Raw genomic sequence first — 24,058 nt, forward strand, 5'->3', positions numbered from 1 at the left:
AGCAAATGGTAAAAATGGCATTTCATAAGGACTATTAAATGTTTACACACTTCATGTTTTATTAATCGGGCCACTTGTGACAATTCAAGCTTTTCATGGATGTCCATGAAAGACTTTTCATTTTGTTCCAGTTAAGATAAATAACCTGGAATGAAATATAATTGCACACTTTCTCTAGAAAACTGCCATGGCCCTGAAAATCATATTTAGAAAAGACAATACAAAGGAATCCATGTCAAAACTGTACGCGTTTCAGCTCATGGAAATGACATCCAATGAGAACTACACAGAGGACTGAGGATGAAATTAACAGACAGCAGGTGGGCGCTCCCACCAGCAGATCATTTAAAAGGATACACGCCCTCGGCTGCTCTTCAGAGGTTTTACTTTAATTCAAGACTTGAAAAAGATGAAGTCAGCTTGGTTCATACTCTCCTCACCCAGCCCAACCCAGCAAATTAGTTCCCACCCACTCCATCCAAATACGCACTGTCTGAGCAGCCAGCAGGCTGAACGAGCACAACCAGAGAACGTGATCGAGACACAATGGACACAGAGAACAGACTGGTGGTTGCCAAGGGGGAGGGGGCTGGGGGAGGGACGGAGTGGGAGGTTGGGATGAGCAGATGTAAGATTTTATGGAGAGAATGGATAAACAACAAGGTCCTACTGTACAGCACAGGGAACTATATTCAATACCCTACGGTAACCCATAATGGAAAAGAATATTATAAAATAGAACGTATACATGCGTATAACTGAATCACTTTCCTGTACAGCAGCTGAAATAAACTTTAATAGGCTCAACTGATTAACAGCCAATGGTTTTATTTTTTCCAGTAACTGCGAGCTGCACACTGTGCCCTCTTCCCCTTGGGAAGTGAGTGACTTTTAGTCTCAGTCCATTCCCAAACGTTTTAGTATCCCCTGCTTATTAAAATATAAATAACATTAATATTAATAATAATATTTAATATTGATATATTAAAATAACCACCTATGAAGTATCTTGTCTAAAAATAACTGAACCTGAATCTAGTCAAGTTTCTAAATCTACCTACCAGCTTACAGGTAGTACCAGGGATAGAGAAACAAGTGAATTGTCACCAAGAGGAATCAGTCAAGAGGGTGAAATGTTCTACAGGACAAATGAATCTGCTTCTTCATCAGTCAATGTCAGGAAGAAAAAAGAGAGAGTTCACTAGGGGAACAACAACATAACAAAAGAGACATAAAGCACAGTAACCAAATGCAAAATGTGGGCCTTGTTTATATACAAATTTGAAAAGCAACTGTGAAATGATCCCTTTGAAATAACTGGGGAAATCTGAATGTGAGTTGGGTGTTATATAATATTAAGTAAGGAATTAATATTAATTTTGTTATAAACAATAATGGCAAAATGCAAAAACAAGTCCTTGTATGTTAGAAATACACATAAGAGCATTGACACGTGAAATGACATAATGGCTAGGATTTGCTTTAAAATATTCTCACAAAAAATTTTTTTAATAAAGTAAAAGTTGGGGAAGGAGAGAAGAAACAAGACGGGCAAAACGCTGATACCTGTTGAGACTGGGCGATGGGTTCATGAAAGTTCACTATATTCTACTTTTGTGTATATTTAAATATGTTCACAATAAAAGGGTTTTTTTTTTTAAGTCCATGCAACATTTCAATCTCACGTTCAATTCTAAGACTTCCCTCCTCTCTGTAAAGCAGGCCAAGCTGCTGGTCCTAATGGCTGAGGAGGGAAGAGGTGGGTGGGGAGAGGCAGAGGGAGGGGTAGCCTGCTCCCCGCGTCCCGCCCTCTTCCCTGCACCCGCTCCTCTGGCCGCAGAGCAGAGAGGCTGGGGGAGCTTTCCCCTTCGCGGTTAGTTGCTTCTGTGTTGGTGTCCTATTCTTTTACACAATGGACACAGAAGGATGGGTGGAGGCCCCAGCAAGGCTTGCCGGCAGGAGGCTCAATCCCGAGCTGTAAATGGGCATCGATGGTGTTAGATCCAATTGCACCTTCCCGTTGAACCCCCGCCAGCAGCATCATGCCACCCTGCGCCGATACGAGAGCCTTCTCTCCATGCCTGGGACAGCCCAAGCTAGTGTTCCCTCTGTGGGCCAGGACGTGGGCCTGCTCACGGTGGGAGCCTGCCTGCATATGTCTCAGGGACCCTGAACTCGAGGGGGCTGTCTTGTGCCCTCTGCATGTTACCCCACCACACCCTCTGTCATCAACGCTCTGCTCTGTGCTCCACCAGCCCTGGGGCAGGTCAGCAGGTCCGGTAGCTCAGCAGACATCCAGTAAGATAGCGCACACGCAGCCTTCGCTTCTTGAAGACCCCAGGAATTTGATGAGCAATCCTCTTGCCACTCCTCCACCTCAGCTCAGAAGCATGGTACCCTCCCAGCCCCCTTAGCCTCTCTGCTCTCCTTTGGGAGATTCACAAAGGTTGTCCCCAGAAGTCCCTCTTCTTATCTGTCACTGGTAGAAATTTGACAAACTAGTGGTCCTTTTTTAAAAAAATTATTTTATTATTTATTTATTTTATTTTTGGCTTCATTGGGTCTTCGTTGCTACGCGTGGGCTTTTTCTAGTTGTGGCAAGTGGGAACTTCTCTTCGTTGAGGTGTGCAGGCTTCTCATTGCGGTGATTTCTATTGTTGCAGAGCATGGGCTCTAGGCTCACAGGCTTCAGCAGCTGTGGCTCGCGGGCTCAGTAGTTGTGGCTCGCAGGCTCTAGAGCACAGGCTCAGTAGTTGTGGCTCGCGGGCTCTAGAGCACAGGCTCAGAAGCTGTGGCCCGCAGGCTCTAGAGAGCAAGCTCAGTAGCTATGGCCCGCAGGCTCTAGAGCACAGGCTCAGTAGCTGTGGCCCACGGGCTCTAGAGCACAGGCTCAGTAGTTGTGGCTCACAGGCTCTAGAGTGCAGGCTCAGTAGCTGTGGCCCGTGGGCTCTAGAGCGCAGGCTCAGTAGTTGTGGCGCACGGGCTTAGCTGCTCCGCAGCATGTGGGATCTTCCCAGACCAGGGCTTGAAACCATGTCCCCTGAACTGGCAGGCAGATTCTTAACAACTGCACCACCAGGGAAGTCCCTAGTGTCCCTTCTTGCACATGGAAATCAACTGGGGGTGTACTGGGCCTTGGAGAACTTAGAACTTGTTCTCCACAGGACACTAGCTCTACTGTTGGGGCTGGGGGGTGCGGCACAAAAGATCTCAGCCAGCACCTCCCACTGCCCTGCTGCATCTATTAGGCATCAGGCAATGAGAATATGAAGGCAAATGAGACCCACCGACTGGCTTTGACATCACAGGGAGTGAATGTGGGCACAGGACCTGACACTTCCTGGGGCTCTGCCTTGAGTAAGACTCTGGAGCCTTGTGAAGACTTTGCCTCTGTCACCAGGAAAGGAGAGGTGGCTGAGATGACTCCCTGACCCGGAGCCCTGGAGGCCGGTGAACGAAACTCCTGGCATCCTGTGAGCCCAGCCCTCTGCCACAGCTGATTCTAAAGTGAAGAGCCCACTGGCGTGGGCCCTGTAGGTGTGGTTCCCTGAATGGAGTGGTGGAAAACATTGTGCCACAGGTGACAGGTCGGTGCAGGGTCCAGATCAGGTGGTGTGCACAGCCCATGCCCAAGTCACAAGGTAGCAGGCGGGCTGTAGACGCTGCCCTGAGATTCTACTCCCCCTAGCTGTTCACCCTGCCACTGGCATTCAGGATGACAATGCATCACAATTTCTAATATCTCTCGCAAAAGCCCAGTCCTATTATGAGAGCTAGTCCAGCCCCTGGCCACCAAGAGACCTAGGATAAGCCAATGCAGTGGACACCTGCCGTGCCCTGGGCTTTGTGTACACCCCTCCTATACTTAGGAATCAACCCTATGATCCTGCGGCCTCAAAGAAGACGTTTATTTTTCCAGGATCTCTTGCATTTAGGGTGAACTATCACCCTGGATTTTAAGTTAAAAACTTAACTATTACTTAAGTCACTGTATTTGGGGGTAGTTTAGCCCAGTCTCTAATACTCACACGAAGTGAACACAGTCTGTTCTACAGGACTGCAGACCCTACCACCCCTGTGCCGTCCATGAATTTACATTCGAGTGTGCGTGTGAGTACTGACGCACAGCCAGGTTCCTCAGAACAGCATCGGCCCTGGTGTCTCTGTCTTCTCACCTCTCAGCCCCTCAGTCTGGCTGCCACGTCCACCACTCCACTCACACTGACCCTCCTGAGGTCACCTCTGAGCTCCTTTACAAAGCCCTGATTGCCAAATGCCTTAGGAGTCAGGTCAACAGAAACACACCCACCTGAACTCCATCCGAATCATCGTGATCACTACCGTACCTAGATGAATAGATTTCCTCCATGGCCCAGCAGAAAGAAATTAAGTCTTCTCTGGAGGAAGGTAACAGCATCCAGAGACCTTACGATTTTCATATACCATGTCAGGTCCTTAATGAAAAATTACAAAGCACAACAAGAGACAAGAACAAGTGACCAAAAACTAAAGAGAAAGGATGAATAATATATACACTCTAGGTGTACTATCTAGGGGATATACTATCATTATCAAAAAGGAATTTTGATATAATTATAATTGCTGTGTGCTAGAAAACATAGATTAAAGATGATGAATTTTATCAGATACCTGGAATCTATGTAAAAGAATTAGATAGAAATATAATAATTGAAATTAAAAATGCAATAGATGGGTTCAAGAGCAGAGTAGACAAAGCCAAAGAGGGATTTCCTAAAGTAAAAGAGATGTAAGGAGAAAATATCCACTTAAAAAGCACAGAGACCTAAAGAATGAAAATACAGAAAAGAGCTGAAGTGGCACCTGAGACATGGATCAAAGAACTAACATGCCTGTAACTTGAATCCCAAAAGGAGAAAAGAGGAGAAAGAAGCAACAGTTGCAGAAATACTCACCCAGGGTTTTCCAAAACCAATTAAGGATATTGAGCTGCAAATCCAAGATGCTCCGTGAACCACAACTAGGGGAAATATATTTCGGGGGGGGGGCTAGTAATGACAGAGATAAATCGCATATTTAGGCCTGGCTCATAATTTTATCTCAATTATGGAATATGGAATTGATACTCTCTCTCTCCCAGTTTGCTATTAAGGATAAAAGGTCGGATAACACCCCTTTTAAAGTCCCAAGGTTAAAAGTTTTTATTAATTTGGGGCAGAATTCTGCAAGATATCAACTGTGACATATAAATTCTTTTCTTTTTTTTCTTTCTTTTTTACCTTTAAAACCTGTCACTTGTTCTATAAAGAGAAAAGATTTTTATTGAAGTCGGTTGCTTCTTTAACTCCTAAAATGAATATAAAAATACAGCAGCTACTGGGTATCAACAGTATACTTATACTCATGATTTCACTTTCTAGGAACCCAAGGCCCATAAAGGAGAGAATAAAATTGAGTTATTATTCTGGTGTGCTGAAACTGATCTCTTAACATGAAGACAGAAAGCTGCTATTGTAGATATTTAAGAGTGCTGAGTACACCTGTAATTTATATAATACTGTACATCAAGTATACTTCAATACCTTTTTTTTTAAATAAAGAGTTCAGGGCTTCCCTGGTGGCGCAGTGGTTGAGAGTCCGCCTGCCGATGCAGGGGACACGGGTTCGTGCCCCGGTCCGGGAAGATCCCACATGCCACGGAGCGGCTGGGCCCGTGAGCCATGGCCGCTGAGCCTGCGCGTCCGGAGCCTGTGCTCCGCAACGGGAAAGGCCACAACAGTGAGAGGCCCGCATACCGCAAAAAAAAAAAAAAAAGAGTTCAAAAGGGATTTATACTTTTAAAAAAAGAGTGGTGAGCTCATCATAATTTCAAAGGCTTCAGAAATTTATCCTGATTTTTCCAACAACCTAGAAAGTTATTCATCTTAGTTAACAGGAAAAGAAAGCAGATGCAAAAGCTTAAAGATAATTTTGTGAGGGAAGGGGTTTGAAGGTGGGTGAAGGGGTCACCTGTATGGTGATGTATGGTACCTAGACTTAAGGTGGTGACCACCTGTAGTGTATACAGATGCTGAACTATCGTGCTGTATACCTGAAACTTATACAATGAGAAAAAACTTTTTAAGATAATTTTGTGATAATAACTTACCCGCCCAGGCCCTGCTTGAGTACCTGTCTCACCCAAATGAGTCCTGGACAGAAAAACAAGTCTTGAAAACACAAAGCTCCCATCTCTCTGCCCTCCTGCAAGAAGGCCAAGGCTGTTACTGGGCACTACAGCTGACTGTAGGTCCTCATTTACTGGGATTTTAGACATTGTCCTGGTAAGTAATAGCATAATGGAAGAATATGATTAAAGTCTTCACAGATAGCTCAGAGAAACCAACACAAGAAGCTTATGGGGGAAAAAATCAACATTGACTGCTTAGACCATGGGTGACACTGCGGCATCCAGGTCGAGGAAAAAGACCCTGATGCCCATATGCCCTCAAAGTCCCGACAGCTTAATTTGATGAGCCTGAGCTCATCTACTAAACCATCATTTTCTCCAGCTCCTGTGTGAAGGAAATCACCGGCTTCAGGAGTAATACACATGACCAAGACCTCATCAATGAGTAATTCAACCCCGAGACACGAGGATTGGTTTCGATAGACATGTGCCCCCGTCAAGGCCAGCGAGAGTCCATCCTGGGATCTGCTGGGACGACCAAGAAAGAAGCACCTCCCTCTTCAGCTGGAATTAAATCTACAGATTGGAATTAAATCTTTCCCACTACCTGAATGAAGCCAACATGAAGAGCAGAGACGAGAGACCTGAGTCCCTGGACCAAGGAACCCGAGAAGCCAGCTGCCCTTGTGTATTTATATAAGCCAGTAAATGTCCTTTTTTGCTTGAGCTGGTATGAGCTGGGGTTTCTAGCCCTTGTGGTAGTTAGGAGTCTCAACTAGTACACACGCTCTGCAGAAAGGCAGCCATTCTAACAGGTACTGCTGCGTGATGCCTCAAAGGATTTCTCAGCTGGGAGCCCTGGGGACTGGATTAGACCATGGAGGGCAGACACTGACATGGACACACACTTTGGAAAAAAAAAAATCCTAAGCTGCACTGAACCCAATGCGAAACCATGGAGTAAATAAGGTATCTGACCAGCCTCTAAAGTTAAAACAAAGGTGAAGTCGTTTGATTCCATGCTAAGCGACCTTTTCCCAGAATGTATCGGGCTACCAAGCACCTCAGTCCTTTCTGATGATGATAAGCAAGTAGAATTCAGAACAGCATAACAGAGAGAAATACATTTAATTTTCACTAAAATTACCAATCACTATAAATCCAATTTCTTTGACTGTAGGCCTTGTTTGGAATGATGCTCACTTGCAGGTACAGGTTCAGCTTATTTCAACTCCCCCGTCACCTTTCCTGCCACCCTGCACCAGGCTTCCAGATTCTGTGGGCCACCTGCTCTTCCTCTGGGTCTGAGAGCGCTGACACTGACATCTGTCACTGCACGCAGCCCGCAGCTCTGGGGAATGTATGCGTTACTCGGTTAGCATTAAACAACATGTAAGAAGCACACACTGGGCCAAGCCTAACAGTTGGCTACTCAGGCTTGGCTCAAGTGTTTCTCAAAAATACTGCAGCTAAAGGCAGCACTACCTATGGTGACAAAATAAGAAGCAGTGTCTGCCACCCACCAACCTTGCAACTTTCAAAAGACCCTTCACCTCTGCACTTTTTTCATCTGTAGAAGGCTTATGTTCTTATGACTTAAGTTAACTCAAACTAAATGATTACCCTCCAGAGCTAACGTTTGAGAAATCTGTGTTCCCTAAGCCTGAAAGCTTTCAGCCATGTGCCTCCCGGGCAGTGGTATTTGGCTTCTGGAATTAAGTTATGGAGACAGTTAACATTACTCACACTGAGCTTTTGCAAGTCTATGGTGATTTTCACGTTACAATTTCAAACTGAGCCGAAATAAAGGTTTTTTCTCTTTTTTTTGTTTTAACACAGTAAGGTTTAGCTTGGATTCTGAATTAAGAGAAAGTTTAGGCTAACAGTTAACCTTGGATTAATATTTATTTTACTAATGCTGGCTTTTTTCTTTTTCTTTTCTTTTTTTTTTTTTTTTTTTTTTGCGGTACGCGGGCCTCTCACTGCTGTGGCCTCTCCCGTTGCGGAGCACAGGCTCCGGACGCGCAGGCTCAGCGGCCATGGCTCACGGGCCCAGCCGCTCCGTGGCATGTGGGATCCTCCCAGACCGGGGCATGAACCCATGTCCCCTGCATCGGCAGGCGGACTCTCAACCACTGCGCCACCAGGGAAGCCCACTAATGCTGGCTTTATATCACATGGTGATATTCTATTTCCTCCAGGAAATTTTGTATGCCATTGTAAAATTCTAGCTAATGCCACAAATTCTAGATGTAGGGCACACTGCCAGAGAGCACTATCGACTGCTTCTTCGAAAACCAATCATCTATTTATAAAATCAAAAGAAGCATAATCCAAATATACTCAGAGGAGAAAAAGGCTGGATCCTGGGCCACCATGTTCTTTTCTTCCAGAGTCTGTCCCAGAATGACTGGTGACAAACAGGGCTCTGTCCCATGGCTGCAGTAGTATCTGATAAGCAATAAAGCACTACAAGGCATCTCTTTATGTTTTTAAGAGCTTGTTATCCAGCTCAACCACAAGAAAGATATTCAGAAGCAAGAGTGGTGGGAACCTTGACATGCGGACCAGCAACCGACAGCAGGACAGGCTGGGGAGCATCCAGATGGACTTCGGAATCAAAATAGATTTAAGTCTGAATTCTAGGCCCGTCACTCTCAAGCCATCTGTGTACCCTTGGACAAGATATTTTACCTCTGAGCTTCCGTGTCTCTCATCTTTACTTAGAGAATGAGTAAGAAGTACTGTCCATAGCTGTGGCGGGGAATAAATGGGGAGATTATACAGTATATGTGAAGTAGATTATACAGTGCTTGGATCCCCATGCAGAAGGTGGTCCCCTTTTCTCGCCTCCTGGCCCACCCCTGGGCGGGTCACTTCCCAGCACCACAGACCAGTGAGGGCCCTTTCCTCCGTCCATAAATTCACAGGAGGGGGATTGCTTTCTGTCTGAGTTTACACTCTCTGGTGACAACTGGCATTATTTCTGTGGTGAGGCCAGTGACCCCACGCTGACCACGTGAAGACAAGCTTGATTCGCCTGCCTCTGATCCAAGATTTAGCCGCTGGGGCCTGTCCCACACCCCATGCAGTGTGGGTCGATTTGGTGGACACTGAGTTGGATTTAAACCCGAGCAGGACCCTCTGCGGCCTTCCCAGGACAGACCCCTACCCATGTCCTATTCCTGCCTTTTGTCTTGTAGAAAACCTTTAGCCAAAGAATAAACTTAATCAGAGAAGTCAGAAAATGCAAAAGCAAAGAAAAGCAGTCAAACAGGATAAAATAATAATTTAGTCATTAAACAAAGTCAAGGACCTTTAGTTCCTCCTCAAGGGCTATGGATAATATTCTGAGCCATGTCCTGTGAGCAGTCTTGTAGATACTGAAACTCCCACCAGGTGGAAGAATGATGACGAGGCTGTAGCCATGACATAAGCTGCCACAATTCGGAGAACTGGCCTCAAGGAAATGGGAACTAACCGACCCTGGAACTGAAGATTAACTGTACTTAAAACAATCAAGCCGACGCTGATCAGACCACCGCATGACCAATTTTGAGCTGACTGTGCTGTTTCTACACGTAGCCCCTTCCCTCCGCCTGTACATCCCTGAAGCTCCCCCTTCAAAGCTCTTGCCCCCTGGTCAGCAGGGGGAGTCGGCCTTTGGACATGAGTCTGTCTTCTCCCCTGGTTTCCAGCCTCCAAAATAAAGCAACCTTTCCTTCCTACCAACACTTGTCTCTCCAGTATTGGCTTGTAAGCAGTGAGCAGCTGGACCTGAGTTTAGTGACAGCTTCTGTGTCCTATGTTCTCACCTGCGCCCTTTCCTGGAAAAGTCCCCGGGGGACACAGCCTGTGGCGGCAGGACCCACCTTACTCTCCCTGTGTTAATTCCCTGAGGAGCTACTGCAAAACCCCACCCACCTCACTGAGCCATCTCCCACCTGGCTCTCATGGTACGAGGCAGGGGAACAGAGATTCGAGAGGATGTCAGGTCCTGAGGGGAAAGAGCAGAAGAACCTAACGGGACATTCCTCCAAGAGGACCTGAGACCCACCTCCACGTCACCAAGTCACCAGCTGACTGATGGGCAGAGATCCAGGTCTAAGCAGCACCTGAGGGCTCAGAAGCAGGACCCTCCTCTTCACCACTTCCCTCCACCCTCCAGCAACCTCAGGACCACACCTGCAAGAGACCGGGGCCAAACCCCCGGCACACAACAGCGAGAGGCCCAGGGGCTGAGGACCTCTGAGCCACACGTCACATCAGATTTTTTTCAACACGAAACCCGTTCCCTCAAGGAAACATCCCAGCATCAAAGAGCGTGAAGTGGAGACAACTACGACAGCCTTAGAGAAAAAAAAAAACAGAATAGAAACTTCTTCCAAGCAGAGTGACTCTCAGCCTCTAGCACATCTGAGACCACCTGCAGAGCATCTTAAAAATGTACGTCACTGGCACCAGCCCAGACACTCAGGAGCAGAAACTCTGGGATGAGCTCGGGCATCGGTATTTTTTCAAAGCTCTAAGACAAAGGCTGAGAAACCCTGGCTGAATCTGTGACTATTAAACTCGGAATCAGGTTTTCCCATCATGGGCAGCGTTTCTTCAAGGCTGGTGGGTGGAACACTGTTCTTAAAAAGTTAAGAATTGTCATGCTGGAAAAGGATTCTGTGGAGAAGAAAGCTGGGACCCACGAGGTTAAGCCAAACTTAAGTCTTCCCTTTAGAATTTCCAGAACCTTTAACAGGCCCAGGCTTGTCGTACACTACAAGAGAGGAATACGCTATATGGTATTTTCCAAACTTATCTGATCAGAAAACTCTCCCTTCGAAAAACATCTGGTAGCTCTAGTCATCTCTGGGAAACACTTTGGGTCTGACAAACTGTCCTCTGTTAATCGTCTCTAGAGGTTTCCTGAAAGAACAGTACAGTGAAAAGGCTGGAACGCAAGGAGGGGCAATGATGACGCCACTCAGAGATTAGTCGAGAATCCGGTGACGAGGACCTCTTTTCCCATGTCTCCCCGCCTGGTATGCTGCTCTACACAGCCCAACACTCTTCTAAATTGGTCCCAGTAGAAACACACATAGGTAATAATGACTCCCAAGCAGTGAATGAAAGTGAGCCTCTGCACACAGCACCGAATTTCTTGGAATAAAGTTGCCAGATATATCCACGTTCTCAATGATACTGCAAACTTGTATGGACCTCCTTCCAAAAAGATGATGCTGTACAAGCCCTGTAAGCTGTTATTCTAGGAGCTAGGGCCAAGGGCACAAACACCCCTGCATCACAAGAGAGAGGGATCCTTAAAAGGGAGGTACCTTCTAACCTCAGGTCACATAGGGGAACAGCTTTCCTCTGTTTCCCCTCTTGGGGGGTCAGAATTTTAAACTCAATGTAAGCAACAGACACTGGCTATGATCGGATCACACTTGCACTTCCTTTGTGGCCAGCACTGCAAATACGCAACAGAATAAAGTCATAGGCAGGGTATTCAGTTGGTGATGACAAAAATACTAATGTCATAATACTACCTTCAATATCACATTCTAGCCAGTGAGAACTCAGCACAGACATTATTATTTCTGCAGATTATTATTTGATTGTGAGTAACATGAAATAAAGTTCATCTAAGCAAACTTAAAAGAACCCAGTAACTTATATCCTACCAGAATACTGACTACCTAAGTATAGTATTACCCACAAACTTTACCTATAAGTTAGAGCGTGCCCTTGCTCCCAATCCGCACATCTCCGTAGTGTCTCCTCTTTGCCAGGCAGTATCCTAGGAGGTGGAAATGCATCAGTGAACGAGACAAAAATCTCCGCCCTCCTGAAGCTTTTATTCTAGATCCAGGAATCTAAATATTTAGCAAGTTAACTGGTTTTTGTCATTTCCATTTTCTTCTAAGGTTTCTTCACTATTAAACTCTTATCTCACGTGCATCCCAATGTTCACACCAGCACTAAGACATGGAAGCAAACTAAATGTCCATTGACTGATGAATGGATAAAGAAGATGTGGTACATATCCACAATGGAATACTACTCAGCCATAAAAAAGAATGAAATAATGCCATTTGTAGCAGCATGGAGGGACCTAGAGATTATCCTACTAAGTGAAGTAAGTCAGACTGAGAAAGACAAATACCATATGATATCACTTATATGTGGAATCTAAAAAACAATACAAATGAACTTATTTACAAAACAGAAACAGACTCACAGACATAGAAAACTAACTTACAGTTATCAAAGGGGAAAGGAGACGGGGACAAATTAGGAGGTTGGGATTAACATATACACACTACTATGTATAAAATAATCAACAAGGACTTACTGTATAGCACAGGGTACTATATTCACTATCTTGTCATAACCTATAATGAAATATAATCTGAAAAAAAAACCAAAATCACTTTGCTGTTCATCTGAAACTAGCACAACACTGTAGATAAAAACCGTAGTTCAATAAAAGAAAAAAAACCTCCCATCTCTGATCACAAAAATCTTGGATTATCAGAGCTGAAGGAAATGACTGGGGCTGCTATGTCCCTGGCATGGACTCCAGGCAGGCGGACAGGGGACCAGATCCTGGCTGTACTCATACCTGTGACCTCAGATGACCCCTTTCCTGCTCTGAGTCTCAGTTTCCTCATCTGTTAAACAAGGACTGGGTTCGAGTTTGACCCAAGCACGGTAGTGGAGGGTGTCTGGAAATGTTGGAGGGGGCAGATTCTGGCTGACACAACAGCTGAGTGGGCCCAGGAACCCCGAACCCCCTGCAGGTCCCCGGACAAGCCTCGCTCGGGCCACGGAGATTGTGAGCACAGAGCTGGCACAGGGCCGAGATCGCTACACGTAGCTGGGGGCTCCTTCTGGACACCGGGCCATTCCTCTCTTTAAGGACAGTCTCGGCCTTTGATGGGGAGGCCGCCTGCCACGCCCCTCTACTCTGAAGTCCTCACACTGGGTAGAGCAGGTGCCCCTCGTCACTGTTCTAAAGCTACCCTGATTTTCAAAATATCCGCCTTCCTCTCACAAAAGCCTTCTCACAGTTGAAGCTCAAATATATAAAATTGCAATTATTATGTCAACTAGATCTAATTTCTACTAGGAGCTAGTTAATCTGCATCTTGTTACCAAAGATATAAACCTTGGGCTTCCCTGGTGGCGCAGTGGTTGAGAGTCCGCCTGCCAATGCAGGAGACACGAGTTCGTGCCCCGGTCCGGGAAGATCCCACATGCCGTGGAGCGGCTGGGCCTGTGAGCTGTGGCCGCTGAGCCTGCGCGTCCAGAGCCTGTGCTCCGCAACGGGAGAGGCCACAACAGTGAGAGGCCCGCGTACCGCAAAAAAAACAAACAAAACAAAACAAAAAAGATATAAACCTTATGACAACTTTGGTTTTGAGATGATTTTCAGCATTCTTCCAAAGCCTGAAGACAAGCTAATCATTAATCCATAGAAAATAAGCAGCTTGTGGGGAGAATAACATGTGGACCAAACCAAAAAGGTTAAGTAAGAAAATCTCATCAAATAAACAATGTAGTTAAACAGCTATCTGCTTATCCATGGTAAGCAGGGTATAAAGCAGTACTGACCAAAAGGCAGAGATCAGGCCTCCTTCCTGAGCCATACCATAAAAAAAAGAAGGAATTTTCACCTTTTGCCAATTAGGTTGAAATGTCATCTCTGTCTCCTGGCCGTGTGCTGTGAAGTTATAATCTTGCTGCTTACAGTTATTCAACCCCTAAAGTGTCCTGGAGGCACATATTTGGGCGGCTAAAGGCTACAGAAGGATTATAAAGCATCCCCAGAAAGATTCTGACACCTAACTTGATGGTCCGCAACTGTGTCCCGAGGCATCCTGGGGCACCAAAGGGAGCTCAGAGCTGTGCTTCAGAATATTTTAAACTTTCAAGCAAAGCACTGGATACTAGACATCTGTTGGACATGATGCAAACTGCTGGCTCCAGGTAATTCACACTTTCAACGTTAGACTCAGCTACATTCCTTGTGAAGGTATCACATCTTTGTGAAACTACATTTTGAGCAGTTCCTGTGATGAAAAGCAACGGCTACATAAAATGAAGCGTCAAATCTGACCCCAAGGTTTGGGGAGCTGTGCAGCACCCTAGAGAGAGACACATCCCATTATTAAGTAACTGCGGTTAAGAATGAGATAAAGCAAGTATTTTTCTTTCAATTTATTGTATTATTTTTCAAACAGCTACTAAGTTGTTAGGACATAAACACTCACAAGCTAATGACCGTTACTACTTAGTGGGGGGAAAAAAAAAGTTAGCCATTTTCTTAGCCAAGGGGTGTTGGGAAAATGAATGGGGCACTAACGACACTGTTAAACCTCTGACCTAAACATCTCAGTCAATCTCCAAAACAGGGCAGGGAACAGGAAAGTTTCTTTTGCAAAGGGCAGACCTTTGGAAAAAGAGGTCCACTCCTGGGCGGCCTCCTCAAGCGTCACGGTGACGGCATCGCTGCTGTGGCCCCCGTGGGATGGCCAGGACCACCAGGACCACCAGCTGCCCACGTTGTATGGCCACTGCCACCTTTGTTTCTGGGGTTCAAACACAGAAGGCTAGAATGACTGAATATGTACAGTAAACACAGCCTACGAGCTAAAGACGATTTCCACATTGTCACTGCAATTTTTTATCATGAATTTAGGAGTGTGAGCTCTTGGAAATAATTCACCATAAGAGCATCTGTAAAAAATCAGTGACGGTTACTTCAGTTCCTTTTCAGGCCTCCTATTCATCAATCTCCAATCCATCCAACTACTGCCATAAAATTAAGATCAGGCGGGAGATGCTCGGCATAAGCCAAGCATCTGAATTGTACAAAGTAGGCTTTAAGACTGCTAACTTCATTACGGGCAAAGAGTTGACAAATAGGTATCAAAACAAAAGGGATAAAAGTAAGGTATTTCCGGCTTCCCTGGTGGCGCACTGGTTGAGAGTCCGCCTGCCGATGCAGGGGACGCGGGTTCGTGCCCCGGTCCGGGAAGATCCCACATGCCGCGGAGCGGCTAGACCCATGAGCCATGGCCGCTGAGCCTGCGCGTCCAGAGCCTGTGCTCCTCAACGGGAGAGGCCACAACAGTGAGAGGCCCGCGTACCGCAAAAAAAAATAAATAAATAAAATAAAATAAAAGTAAGGTATTTCTCATTAGTTACAAGGAGAAAAACAGCCACCATACAGTGAAGAAATGAATCATCACCTTGCTTGGGTCATCAAAATTAGCATCACCAGTGAGGGGCAGATGGGGACCTGATGAGAACACATCCCTAAGCAGAATCGCTGCTAGGAATGCACAGCGTGAATCCAACCACGAGATCACTCATCTAACCCCAAATGAATATTCTTTAAAAGAAAAATGATTGTCTTCTTCAAAAACATCATTTCACAAAAGAAAGACTATGAAAACATTTCAGATTTAAGGAAGATACAGACATAACAGCTAAATGGAATGCCTGGTCCTAGTACTAGAGGGAAATGCTATAAAGGACATTATAAGTGAACTTACAGAGTCAGAGTACAGTCCGTTATCTAAGAAGATAAACTGAAATAAATGTTAAACTGACTGAATGATGCCTGCACCATTGTTACATTAGAAAACTTGCTTATTCTTGGGAAATACACACTGACCTATTTAGGAATAAGGGCTACGATGTATGAACTTAAATGGTTCAGAAAAAAACCTAATGTACAATAATCTTCATGTGTATATATATACTCTATAGATAGAGAGAAGGAGAAAGAGGGGAAGAGAACACACAAATGAAAAACAGTGCAAAATATTAACAATAGGTGGATCTGGGTAAAGGCCTTATGTACTTTTGGTTCTGTTTTTTTTTTTAACATCTTTATTGGGGTATAATTTCTTTACAATGGTGTGTTAATTTCTGCTTTATAACAAAGTGAATCAGCTATACATATACATACATCCCCATATCCCCTCCCTCTTGCATCTCCCTCCCACCCTCCCTATCCCACCCCTCTAGGTGGTCACAAAGCACCGAGCTGATCTCCCTGTGCTATGCGGCTGCTTCCCACTAGCTAGCTATTTTACATTTCGTAGTGTATATATGTCCATGCCACTCTCTCACTTCGTCCCAGCTTACCCTTCCCCCTCCCCATGTCTTCAAGTCCATTCTCTACGTCTGTGTCTTTAGATTCCATATATATGTGTTAGCATATGGTATTTGTTTTTCTCTTTCCGACTTACTTCACTCTGTATGACAGACTCTCGGTCCATCCACCTCACTACAAATAACTCAATTTCATTTCTTTTTATGGCTGAGTAATAGTCCATTGTATACATGTGCCACATCTTCTTTATCCATTCATCTGTCAACGGACACTACATGAAAGGATGCTCAACATCACTAACCATTAGAGAAATCAAAACTACAATGAGGTATCACCTCACACCAGTCAGAATGACCATCGTCAAAAAATCTACAAATAGGGGCTTCTCTGGTGGCGCAGTGGTTGAGAGTCCGCCTGCCGATGCAGGGGACACGGGTTCGTGCCCCGGTCCGGGAGGATCCCACATGCCGCAGAGCGGCTGGGCCCATGAGCCATGGCCGCTGAGCCTGCGCGTCCGGAGCCTGTGCTCCGCAACGGGAGAGGCCACAACAGTGAGAGGCCCGTGTACTGCAAAAAAAAAAAAAAAATCTACAAATAATAAATGCTGGAGAGGGTGTGGATAAAAGGGAACCCTCTTGCACTGTTGGTGGGAATGTAAATTGATACAGCCACTATGGAGAACAGTATGGAGGTTCCTTAAAAAACTAAAAATAGAACTACCATACGACCCAGCAATCCCACTACTGGGCATATACCCTGAGAAAACCATCATTCCAAAAGAGTCATGTACCTCAATGTTCATGGTTCTATTCTTATGTTTACAACTTTTCGATAATATGAAATTATTTCCAGATAACGTATTTTCAAACAGTAAAGTGCTGAACCACATTTGAACACAAGAAAACAACTGCTTAAGTAACTAAACATGACACATGCACCACAGCTAAAGAATGTGCATATCAGAAGTGTGTGGTCTTGGTGGCAGGACGTTCACCATAACCCAAGTGTGATGACAGCAGAGCTCGTCGAAAGAGGCTCTCCGGTCATCAGCCTGTTGGAGGCTCTGGAGTGAGGCGCAGAGACACTGAACAAACTGGAGACGGCCAGCCTGGAGCAAAGGCCACGCCTCCTTCGGGGGCCCTGGTTGAGAGGTTCTCCACGAGGCGGTGAAGTCGGCGTTACTCTGAGGCTCCTGCGGGCAGAGCCAGAACACCCGAACTCCCCAAAGATTCCGATTCCAAGTGAAGCCTGGGACTCTAGGTGGGTCCCCAGCATCCCAGGTGACTCAGCGCAGTGGCTCAAGGACCCCGCCATGGGCTCCTGGAGGGCAAGGACCGTCCATCCCACCAAATCTCCAGCGTCTAGCAGGGGAGGACTCATGGCTGACACCCAAGCCAACGTTTGCTTAATTAATTAATTAACCAACAAACAAGTGAATTCTTTCAATTATGGAAGCTGGGAAAGGAAAAGGGAGGAAGCAGGGACCAGAGACACTTTTTTTCCATTTTAGAATAATGTAAACATTTACATCCTGTTCGTGAATACTGATAATTTCTTGCACCCCTACTATGTGCCAGGAACTTCTCAATCCTCACAACAACTCCAAAAGGTACCATTCGTTTCATTTTCCAGAAGAGGAGAAAGGCAGAGGGGTTCCGTAACCTGTCCAGCTCACGGGATTAATAAGGGACGGAGCTGAGGCTCCAATCCCAGTTCCAGGGTCTTTGTGAAGCCAACTGCCTCGCCTCGAGAAACAGGGAAATGTAGACCTCAACGCCAATCGGCCAAACAACCAGAAGGGCCAGGGTGAGAGCCACCTGTGCCCTGAGTTGAAGAAGAAGAAATTCAGAAGAAAGGGGATGCCTAGATACACCTTTAGTCTGCTTCTAACGGGAAGAAACACACGTTAGGACAAAGACATCTTAGGGAGACATGCAGCCTGCAAGTCGCCAGGCTGGTGGCCAGGTACTTATGTTCCCCAAACCAAAGTAAAACACCTGGAAACAGGAGTGAGAGGGCAGTGGGTAGGGTAAACAAGAAGTCATTTTTCTGATGCACTTTTGACCCTTTAAGTGAATTATCTTCTTTCATTCATATCGTCCTTTGTCTTAAGTTTCTCCCATGATTTTACTCAGGAAGAACGAGAGCCTTTCCTAGAGGGGAAGGCACAGAGCAGGAGAAGAGGGGAGAAGAAAGACGCTGGTTTGAATCCCTCGACAGCTTGGGTCCTCTGCATCCACGCATCCACGCATCCACCGGCCTTGTCAGAAGAGCAGGCGGGCCCGCTCCCGGCCGGTTCACACTCACCCCCTAACCCAGCCGCTCGTGCCGCCGAGCATGTGCTCTATGCCAGGCACCAGAGGTGTCCAGTGGTCCCGATGGGGCTCAGGACCCTCCAGACATCTCAGGTTAGTTAACAGGAAAGAAAGGCAAGAAAATCAAATGGAATAACACCATTTAGTAAGTGCCAAACATCGGGAGGTTAACCCGCACGTCAGCCCAGGGGGAGAGGCCTGAGCCGAGTCATGGAGGACGAGTAGGAAGCGGCCCGGCCAATGAGCCCGGAAGGGCGTCCCGGGGAGAGGACCCAGCAAAGGCCCCAGGTCAAGCCAGAGAGCCCTCAGGGTTGGTGCACCAGAGCGCAGGCCACCTGGAGGTGCTAGGAGGCCACTGGGGGATTCTGGACAGTAGCAACGTGGGCCAAGATGACGTACCTCAGAAGGGCCGCTGTGGCCACGGGGGGCAGGTGGGGGTGAAGGTGAGGAGGTGAGGTAAGGACAGCCTGGGGAGTCCAAGTGCAGACTGACACACGAGGAAGCGGGGTAGGTGGGATGCAGGCACTCGGCGACGGACTGCATGAGCACCCTGAGCGACAGTAAGGGAGTCAGGAGGCCTTGTGGGGCTCTGGCTGGTGACGGAGGGGGAGCCCGAGAGGACGTAACGAGTGCAGGGTGCTGGCGGGACACGTGGCAGAGATGGCCGAGAGCCCGTGGTGCCAGACGGCAGTGTGACCTGGGGAAACAAATGTGAAGTCGGCAGAAGTTCACCATTTAGCGCAGAGGAAACTGCGTGGATAATACAGAATGAGAGGGCAGGGAGGATGGAACGCCGGGAACAAGAGACGGGAAAGGGGGCCACGGGGATCAGCCACAGAAAGAGGGAGAAAACCAGGGAGAGTTCATTGTCACCGTACATAAGCCAAGGGAGAGAGAGTTTCGAGGGCAGGGGTCAGAGTGTTGGAGGCTGGAGAGACACGTGTCGGGTCACACGCATCTCCATAATCTGACTTCCTAGGTCCTAAACTTATCAAACCACAGTGAGAGGAGCAACAACGCTGAGACAGAAACTCACAACCGGAAATTCACCCCAACATTTGTTTGTGAATATGAACAAACACGCTAGAGGCTGCGAATGTAGAGACGGTGCTCCCTCTGAGGACAGTGGCAGCCCAAGGACAGACATCTAGCAGGTAAACCACTGCAGGCAATGGAGAAATAAGGTGGAAGGTGGCGGGGGGCACAGAGGCCCAGCCTCGGGCCAGGCAAAGGCTCAGGAAAAGGCTTTCCAGGGCTGAGTCCTGAGTCCAGAGAAGGAACGCAGTCCGGACGGCAGAAGACAGAGGAGGGGGGGTGCCGCCAGGACAAGACGCAGGCGTTAAGAGGCTGAAGCAAGAAACCAACGGGAGGGAAGAGGCGTCTCAACGAGCAGAGCCCGGAACAGGGCAGAAAAGACAAAAGCCAGGCCTGAGGAAGTGTCGATCAACAGGGAGACATGGCGGCCACTGGCAGGCGTGCACCAGTGGACACCCAGGATGGTGCCAGCGTGACCCTCCTGGGGTGGCCTGGAGAAGCCTCATCTGCGGAGAGCAAACTGTGCTCAGGAGGCTAAATGAAAATTGCAGCAGCAAACGCTGACACTCATGAAAAGCCTACAGACTTTACGTCTCATTCCATTAAATAGAAAGATTCTGAGAGTCTAAAACAGGGCCCAAAGAAGGCTACTTTATAAAACACACACTGCTCTACTGAATTCTCTAGTTTTGCAAAAATGCGCAACGTGCCAAGTGTCTCCATTATAACTTTATATTAGTATTTACTTATCATACCCGCTTCGTTCCAACATAAAACGGAATCAGCCACCCTTTTACGTGAGCTGGGAGACTCATGTCATGGGCTTGTAGAGCTGCAGAGAACGACGGGGTTATCCGTCCACAGACAGAGCTCAGACACCAGGTGAGGAACTAAGCGGATCACAGAGGTGAGAAGAGACGGGTCTGCGGCCTGCTGCGGGGGGTGGGGGCGGGGCGCCCGGGAGGCCGTCGTGGAACAGGGATGACAGGGCAGTGACGGGCGCCAGTCCGGGAGGGTGTGAGGGCCAGGGGCCAGTGGCTCCTGCAGGGCCGGGACCCCGCTTATTCCCTTTCCCACGCACCTGCTCACTCATTCATTGCTTCCTTTGGTGCCTCCAGGTGCCAGGCCCTGCTTCTGAGTGCCGGAAGCCCCACAGGCGGGTTGCTGCTGAAGGACCAGTAAACGTCCCCTGGGGGGTGGCAAGGAAGGAAGAGCCGCTGGTGGGAAGGAGAGCGTGGAGACACGGGGCACGGAGTGGGGCACAAACACGGAGGGCAGCGCTTCACTGAGAAGGACTGGCGACAGCACAGGCTCCAGGGAGGACGCGGGGACACCGGGAGATGCCCCGGCAAAGCCTTTCAAGGCCTCGTGCTGGTGAGCATCTGAATCAGTCACCTGTCCTGGCTGGGACTCCGTGAGCACCGTGCACGGGGGTGGCATACCTGCCGACCAACACCCCAGACACCCTTTCCCCAGTTGACACCGCTGTTCCCTGCAGGTCTGGTGAAGCTCCGCTACCGAGGGACGTTCAAGTCCCTGCGTTTATAAAGGACTCAGTCTGTAAGAAGGAGTTCCTGGAAAACCGAAGGCTTTCCCAAGCTCGTACTGCCCCGCTGGAGCCTGACTCCCTGGCAATAGCCAGTCTCTGCAGCGGTGTGCACAGCCCCCAGGCCGCCGCCCTCATCGCTGCGTCCTGAAGGATAAACAAACATCTTAATCGGCTTCTGATTACTTCTCTATTTTGTACAGTTGACTTTGGCTCTTTTCTACTATTGCCTCAAGGCTTTAATATCATGGAGTTCTAGTGAACAGCTCTCTTCTACGTCATCCAAGTAGTTCTCAAAAACATTAAACCTCGCAAGACCTCAGATTAGAAAAATTCCATTATGACCCTTAAGCCGGCCTTGAGTCACTTAGGCCTCTTAGCCTCTCGACTTTCCACTCAGAAAAGAACTTGTGAAGAATTATTCTTTAGTTATTTTTGTTTGATTATTAACTTTGGCCAAGGTTGGTTTTATTTTTCATTTCTGGTGACTCAGATACAGTGCCTTTAACTCCTCATTCTCTACTGTTTGAGTACAAAGTGGTTCATGAACCCAAAATCACATCCTGTGTTTTGATGTTCACTCTTTTATCTTAATCAGTGTAACAAAAGTAAAAACAGAAAACACAAAATCGTGAACAAAACCTCTACAGAAGTTAAATGGAGAAGGGTGAAGGGGTTTTCTTGAAGATATGCAAAGGCTGAGCACAGCTTACCTATTTTCATTTTTATGGCTCCAGAATCATGTCCAGAGAAACCTAAAAAAGGGTTTTTGCTCTGCTGAAGGTAAGAACCCCATATACGACTTCCCATCTCATGCTGTTCCATTTCAACTAATGATGTCCCTGAGGTGCTTGTTTTTTTCAAAGTTTAGTATTGCCAGATGTAATAAAATAACTTATTGCCGAGAAATTCAAAATGACTGGTTACAACAGCTGAACTAAAACAACGTTCCCGAGATTTACATGCGTCCCCAGTCTGAAACCAACCGTACAATCCATCAGGGTACTATTATTCTCCAAGAATTCTAGAAAGTATTCCCCTAAGATGTTATAAGTTAGAAAGGCAGGTCATCCTTCAATTTCCTAAACATCTTATTTAAATAATTATTTTGTAGCATGGTGAAAACTACGATGACCTTTTGATTATGAGTTAAATATTTGAGAAAGCTTAACATTTTGTCACAACTTCCAAAAGAACAAATGTTCCTATTTAAGTGAACTTTTTTTCAAAAGAATCATGCAGTTCTTCTAACTGTTCACATTACTGGTTTCAGGCATTTGCCACTCCGAGAAGAGACAAATTCTGAGGAAGCTGGCAAAGTTAAATGTCGAGTACAGGCTTTATAAGTGAAGAAAAGGCTTTTCCAAAGCAGCCAAGTAATTGTATTACGTTGAAAAAGTACTCATATCTTAAAATAGTAATTTGTTATTAATGGAAAGTAAAATGAACTTTAGCACATTTCAAACACAGCCACAATATTGAATAAACTCAGATCATACAGAGATTCATTTCTTAAGTAATACATGATTAACAGACTCACTTACCTGGAAGTATAGGAAAAGAAGGTTATGATGAAACTACATCATTTTTTCACTGGGTAATAATATCTTGGCTTCTCTCCTTGAAATGGAAAGGAATCTAAAATACAAAAAATAAAATAAAATAAAAATAGGAGTCGCCCTTGTGAATTTCCATGTTTTATATTATGAAATTTTAAATCATTTAGGCGATAAAATACAGTTCATCCAAAGTCCTGCCCCAAAAAGCAGGACGGTATTTTCCCCTTTCTATCTTAATGGGTAAAATGCAAACTATTTGTTAAAACACACACACACACACACAGATAATCAAGGTTTAAAACAAATGCTGAGAGCCATGCAGAAGTGTGTGTAAAAGCAAAGCAGAGTCACATGCTCGGAAAAGACCCCAAAAAGCAAACCTCGCAGCGAAGCAGGGTGCCCGCTGCCCGCTGGGGCCTGGGCGCTGCGTCCGCACGGAAGCCGCAGCTCAGGTGGGGTCAGGGGACCGCGCACGGCGCCGGCACTTTTTTTTTTTTTTAATCGTCGTAGGGACTGAAATGTTACGAAACAGCAAATCCCCGGGAAGTTGGAGAGCCCAGCTCCCTGGGACGCGCGCCCCCGCGGACGCCCCCGCGCCCCGACCCGGGGGCGCGCACGGCCCGCGGGACCTGCCCCCCGGCTCCGCGCTCCGCGCCCCGCGCCCCGCGCCCCCGCGCCCGGCCTTGCAGGAACCCACCGAGCCGCCCCTGGGTCCACGGAGATGAACGCAGATGGGGAAGAGGTACGAGCAAAACACCCGGGAAGCGAAGGCAAGGAAAATACTCTGGAGAGGACTGAGCCTCCCTGTTAAGTGGATGTTAATAACGCTACCTTCAACTTATTCACGCAGAGTCGTCTTTCCCGAGTTTGTGATTTCATCTCATTTGTCTTTATAATTCAAGTCATAGCAAAAAATAAAAAATACTATATGGTTCCCTTTTCACACTCAGGAATTTAAAAAGGCCCAGGGTGTTTATACGACGACAAAGAAAAGACTGATAAGCTGCTGAGGTCTGCGACCACTAACTAGTCCCCCTGCTCCACCGCGTCGGCCGCCTGGTGCTAGAGCGCGGCTGTCACGTGTTTGTTCCCCCCTCCCGTTAAGTTTGAAGGTTTTCTCTGCGGCACTGACACTAAGTCAGTACAAGTGTGAGGTGCGTCCCTGGAGAACTTGGGAGGCCATCCGTGTCCACACACTCTCACCGCTTTCCTGCAAGTGGGCCAGCCGGGGCCCCGCGGCAATGCCTCTCCTCAAAGCCACCTCCGTCCCTGCCTGGCGAATTAATCTGTGTCGAAATGGAATTGCAGTTGGCAGAACGGCAGCAATGCCAAGAT

General features: G+C 46.9%; 1 protein-coding gene across 7 annotated transcripts in view; it reads right to left on the reverse strand.

Moving 5' to 3' along the window:
• CSGALNACT1 (chondroitin sulfate N-acetylgalactosaminyltransferase 1) overlaps positions 1 to 24,058 on the reverse strand; it is a 328,764-nt gene that overhangs the window by 158,928 nt on the left and 145,778 nt on the right. For 5 of the 7 annotated variants that reach the window (XM_081221110.1, XM_081221111.1, XM_081221115.1 and 2 more), the window contains one exon: positions 22,709 to 22,802. The exons of 1 other annotated variant lie outside the window; for it this stretch is intronic. The gene's annotated coding sequence lies outside the window, so the exon portion shown is untranslated. Of the gene's footprint in view, positions 1 to 22,708; positions 22,803 to 23,103; positions 23,281 to 24,058 lie in introns of those variants that run through there. One more of the 7 variants, XM_081221112.1, reaches the window with a different exon arrangement.

This window comes from Mesoplodon bidens (assembly GCF_964165515.1).
Source record: "Mesoplodon bidens genome assembly, chromosome: 20".
NCBI lineage: Eukaryota > Metazoa > Chordata > Mammalia > Artiodactyla > Ziphiidae > Mesoplodon > Mesoplodon bidens.